Source organism: Micropterus dolomieu, linkage group LG10 (assembly GCF_021292245.1).
Source record: "Micropterus dolomieu isolate WLL.071019.BEF.003 ecotype Adirondacks linkage group LG10, ASM2129224v1, whole genome shotgun sequence".
Lineage (NCBI taxonomy): Eukaryota > Metazoa > Chordata > Actinopteri > Centrarchiformes > Centrarchidae > Micropterus > Micropterus dolomieu.
The window spans coordinates 8,509,590-8,515,529 of NC_060159.1; positions in this window are offsets into that span (position 1 = coordinate 8,509,590).

Consider the following 5,940-nt stretch of genomic DNA (forward strand, 5'->3'; position numbering starts at 1 on the left):
TCCTAGCATATTTGGTGCCCTAGGCAACCTTCCCCTTTTAGCAATAGACACTTAATTTCCTGCATTTTGGTGCACCTATTCATGTCACTAATAAATTAATTCCTTTTAATTCAGTTATATACTCCTGCAGGTTTGCTGAAACACCCTTTTGGTGGCTACATGGGGCGAACAACACTCCAACACTGACCCAAGCTTAACACAGATAAACACCTATAAAGCAACCAAATCAGTGGAATTTATTAACATAAGACAATAAATCAAGAACACCAAAAACACAAGGCGGGTCGCCGTGGGTGGTGGACCTCCTTCGGCAATCAGCTGTAGCACTCCTGAGGCAGAACTAGGACAGAAAAGGTACATGGACAAAGCACAGAGAAACACATACAGCTGTAACACCCCTACCCTTAAAACAACTTCTTTGTCACACAATCACATGTACAAAAACATAAGTTCAACAAGGACCAAATATAGCTCACAAGTGTTCATTGTGACAAGTTACAAACAAGTTGTAGTTATTTTTAGGAATGAACTAGACCTAACTGAGGTAATGATTTACAAGGCAAGACACATAACACACACCTCGCTACCTGAGCAGGTGCAATAATACAGGTTTGCACTGAAGTAGGCACCTACAATGTTGCTCAGAGCACCTACATGGTAACTGTTCAAGCCTCAATATGAAGCAAACCCTAGACAATTGAGTCAACCAAATTGGGATTACTGCTGCTTACTAACGAAAAAGGTATGAACTTGGGTCAAATGTGGAACACACAAGATCTAATCACACATGAAAGGGATAACAAAGCTGACACTGGGTTTAAGAATAAATATCAACCACACTAGTAGCCAAATCAAGTGCCACTTCCACAAAATGGCCACCATCATGAAGTGGAAAAGACCACAAAACCCCAAACACAAGTTCCTGCATTTACCCACACAACTTTAACACTGGTGACCCACTCAAAGTGGAGCGCAACAGCCACAAACCAAAAGAGTCACCACAAATACACGAACTACAAGGTGGCGCGACCACGACCCAACAAAAATGATCCGTCGCAACACAAAAAGGGCACCCTGTCAGCATCAAACACATACACAAGTTACTGTGATTATGTAGGAAACCAGCAACACAACCAAACCTGACGAACTGGGAGGACACATCCACCACTTAAAATCCAAAGATCTGTGGAGTGAATACATCCCAAACACACAAAACTCAAATGAATTTTCTGTACTTAAATACACAACTGCAATAACACACAAGTGACCACACCAGAAGGTGGACTACAACAACCATAACACAAAATGGTCACGTTGTAGTAAACTACACACACATTTTGCCAACTTACACCTAAGCAGCAACCAACGGGTGACCTATAAAATTACCACAAAACAAGTTATTGCTAACAAAAGTCTTTATCAGAGCAACAAGAAAAGTGACCAAACAAAGCAGTCATCTCACACAAATAGATAAAGTTGTTGTGCACGTGCTATGGAAAACAAGCTGTAGAGAGACACCCCAATCCTAACCTGCCTATAGCTATAGCTAGTCTTCAGTGGCTTGCCAAGCTCGAGGCAACTTTAAACGCTGAACTCAGTGCATCACCGAAGACCACAGATGTAGCCATCTGCAATACACTGAAGCGTGCCCCCACTCAGGATTACCCCCAAAAACAAACAAAGAAACAAAGTGGCAAGCTCTTTAAACCTGCCCGGTGGCTAACTAGTCAGAGTGCTCAACAGCAAAACAACATTGCAGCAACAACTTACAGATGATCTAACAAAAGAGACGACCACTACACTCAAGGTCTCACTTTGTTCTATCCCGGACAAGCCCCCATATGTTACGCCCCACCCATGTTCAAAATGTTCTGTACATTCAAAATATATCCCACATATCTGTGTTCTCTGACATGTTGAGAAAAATGTCACAATCTGGTAAGAATAGTCATAATATTTTAACAAAATCTACCTGCCCCTCTGCTGTTCACTGGTGTAACAGGGACACTGGGCTGCTTGTCATCATAGAAACAGATCATCACATTGTGATGTTTATTGCAGCTTCAGTAATATCGGCTGCCTTCCTTTTTACATGCAGCTCCGCTGTTCACTGCAACAAATGTCTTGTGACTGTTGATAGGCTATTTTTTACTTGTAACGAAGCAGATTGTGCCGTGGGTGGGACATTGAGCAAGACTAAAGAGAGTGGTAATTACAGAAAGAGAGAGGCAGCTAGATCAGAGCCAAAGTTGTGCATTTTAAAATAAATTTAACCCTAACAAATCAATCCGGACCGTGAGTTTTGTGATCAGTTGTATCAAGAGTGAAGTAGCATTGATCACTCTGAGGGGGGGATAAATTTGTCCCCAGGGATAAAAATTATTCAGCAGAGGTAGAGATGTATAAACCAGAAAGGGGGAAATCCCACGCATTCTACGCTGGAGTAGTAGAAATGTGTTCTTTGGAGTGATAAATCATGCTTCACTATCTGGCAGCCTGATGGAAAAATCTAAGTTTGGCGGAGGCAAGGCGAACACTACCTACCAGAATGTATAGTGCTTTCTGTGTACCTTAAGTTTTCAGTTTTTTTTAGTTCCAGTGAATTCTTAATACTGGATATGAAGACAAGACTTTCAACTTTGTGGCAACAGTTTGGTGAAGGCCCTTTGCTGATCCAGATGTGTCCCTGTGCACAATCCATAAAGATATGGTAAGACAAATTTATTTTTAAGAAACTATTTGGCATGTACAGAGCCCTGACGTCAACCCCAATGAGGACCTTTAGGAGGAATTAGAATGGTGATTAGGAGCCAGGCTTTCTCTTGTCCAACATCAGTGCCTGACCTCACAAACGCTTCTTTGGCTAAATGGGAACAAAGTCCGAAAAATCTTGAGGTAATCCTTTGCTTTCCCAGAAGAGTGCTGCCCTATTAATGCCCAAGGTATTTAGGACATGGCTAAAAGCATTCCTTTCTCCCACCTTAAACCAACTCCATTAGCAAGGCCTGATATTCTGTGTAACGTGGTGACTGCTTTTAACACGTTCATGGACATAGCACTTTCCCATGTAGCCTATAGGAAATGTCCACTGACTAATGTATAAAATCTTCTGAAATTCTTGAAAAATGTCCATGAGCCTTGAACATTGTCTGCTTTTGCACAGCTCCTTAATCAAAAACTCAGTGAGAATGTTGTTACTTCACAATATTCTGACACTTGTGTGCCACAGTAAAACTGCAGAATATAGGACAATATTGTAATTATACATAGTCACTGCAGATACACCCTCTGCCATTGACAGCATTTTTAGACCTCAGAGACATTATGTGAACTATGATGTTTTCACTGCCCTTTTCGCACATAAAGAGGTGCAAAGACCACTTGGATAAATGTGGAGAAGGTGCAAAGTAAAGACATGCTGTAGGCTATATTAACCAGGGTCAAGGGTTTCATTTTCCCTCGAGTCCGTACTTTGTGTACAGCTCTCAAATATGGACTTCTGCAGATCTGCCGCCCTTTGTTTTACCAAATCCTGGCTCTTCCAGCACATCCCGGACAGCGCACTTCACCTGCTGGGATTAATCTACACAAGCCTGTGGTCAAGACTGAAGATGAACCAACGAGTCAAATTAACGGGCTGCCTTTATTCTACTGACTGGAGTGTTTCTGAGGCTGCAGCCACAGACCTGGAGGAACTAACTGACACTGACATCATACATTAGGTTTTGTGAGGACATGTGTATGCCGACCAAAACCTTTTGCACATACAACAACAATAAACCCTGGTTCACAGTGAAACTCAGGCAGCTTCGTCAGTCTGAAGAGGAGGCCTTCAGAAGTGGGGACAGAGTCCTATATAACCAGGCCAGGGACACACTGACAAAGGAGGTCAAAGCAGCAAAGATGAGCTATGCTGAAAAGTAAAAAAAAGCTTTTCAGCCGGCGACCCTGCGTCAACGTGGAAAAGTCCGCAAGTTCTCACCAACTACAGGAGACCATACCCCCACTCTACTGGTAACCAACGACTGGTTGACAACTGGAACGAGGTCTGCTGCAGGTTTGAAAAGCTCACACTCACACCTGTCCACCATCCCAACATCAAACTATCACCTTCTCTCACTACAACCCTGTCACCCCTCCTCACTGACCCCCCACCTGCACTGAGAGACTATAAAGAGGATGTGCGGCAAGATCAGGAAGGCTCCTAGCCACCATCTTCACGAAGATTTTCGACAGATCACTGGAGCTGTGTGAAGTAGAGCGCTGCATTGGGATTAGGATCCTGCGGGTCCCGCGGGACCCAACACAAATCACACGGGAGCAGGCGGTTTTAACTCTGCTTTGGGCTCACTGTGCCAGCCTCCACCTATCAGTGGATCACAGACTTCCTGACTGATAGGAGTCAGGAGGTGAGGCTGGGGAACATCACATCCAACACCCAGACAGTTAGCACTGGCGCCTCCCAGGGGTGTGTGCTCTCCCCTCTGCTGCCATGACTGCACATCATGAGACCCATCTGTCAAACTCCTGAAGTTCGCAGACGACAAAACAGCCATCGGCCTCATCCGGGACGGTGATGAGTCTGTCACTGACACCATCATCAAGAAGGCCCAGCAGAGGATGTACTTCCTGTGTGCCAGCTCAGGAAGCTCAACCTGCCTAAGGAGCTGCTGATCCACTTCTACACAGCTATCATCCAGTCTGTCCTCTGCACATCCATAACTATCTGGTTTGGATCTGCCACCGAAAAGGACAGGAACAGACTACAATGGACAGTCAGGACTGCAGAAAAGATCCCCGGTGCCAACCTGCCCTCCATTCAGAACTTCCAGAGTCAGGAAACAGGCAGGAAACATCACTGCAGATCCATCTCACCCCAGACACAACCTGTTCCAGCTTCTCCCCTCTGGCAGGTTTCTTTCCACAGACCATCACTCTGATGAACTGCCGACTAATTCTAACTTTGAAGTTCACACTGATAAAAGTTGTAAATTCAATGTGATGCACATACAGGTGAGTGCTTAAAGAAATAGGAACTAGTCATTAATCATGTATGAAAAGCACAAGGTAATCCATCACGACCCCCTTGCACTAAAATGCACCCACACACGTGAACACACATTATATTCATGGACAGTGCCCTAGTTTGTACCATAAATCCCCCTTTGTAAGATATTAATCCTATTCTATCTTATCTTTAATCTTCAATTGAAAGCATAAAAGACAATAATCTTCTGTTCCTTCTTCATTTTTCAATTCATTATTATAAACATAATTACATTATTAATGTAAGAGATCACATTTAGCTGCTTTTACTAAGTACTGATAAGTGATGAATCAGTTTTTCCACACTCTGTTAGAGCCAACATCATATTGTGTAATTACCTCTGGCTTTCATAGATCCAGCCTGGGTGTCTGGCTGTGTGTGTGTGTGTGTGTGTGTGTGTGTGTGTGTGTGTATGTGTGCGTGTGCTTGTGTGTAAGTGGAGTGTTTTGGGTTTTTTTGAGGGATGAGAAAAATGTGTCATGAAGTGATTGTTTGTTATCATAATCAGCATTAACAATGTGTGTGTGTGTGTGTGTGTGTGTGTGTGTGTGTGTGGGTAGGTAGGTAGGTTTGTGTTTGTGTACGATAGCAATTCTGGGTATGTTGGTGTGTGAAAGTAGCAGGGTGGAGGGGGAGTCTGTCTCTGTCGATCATCTGTGTAGCTGTGTACTGTACCGTACAGCGAATTGTCTGCATGCTGGGTCTCCATGCCTGTAAATTTGGTGTCAGGCGGTAAAGAGAGAATATTTGGGCTGAAAAGAAACAATATGCTCAGTCTTTTAAAAATTCAGTCCAGGTTCATTCGGGACTAAACTTCATAACCTGTTTTGTGTTTTTGTTGTGTTTTTTTCCTACTTAAAGTTATCTGTGTTTTTATCACTGACTGGACAAAC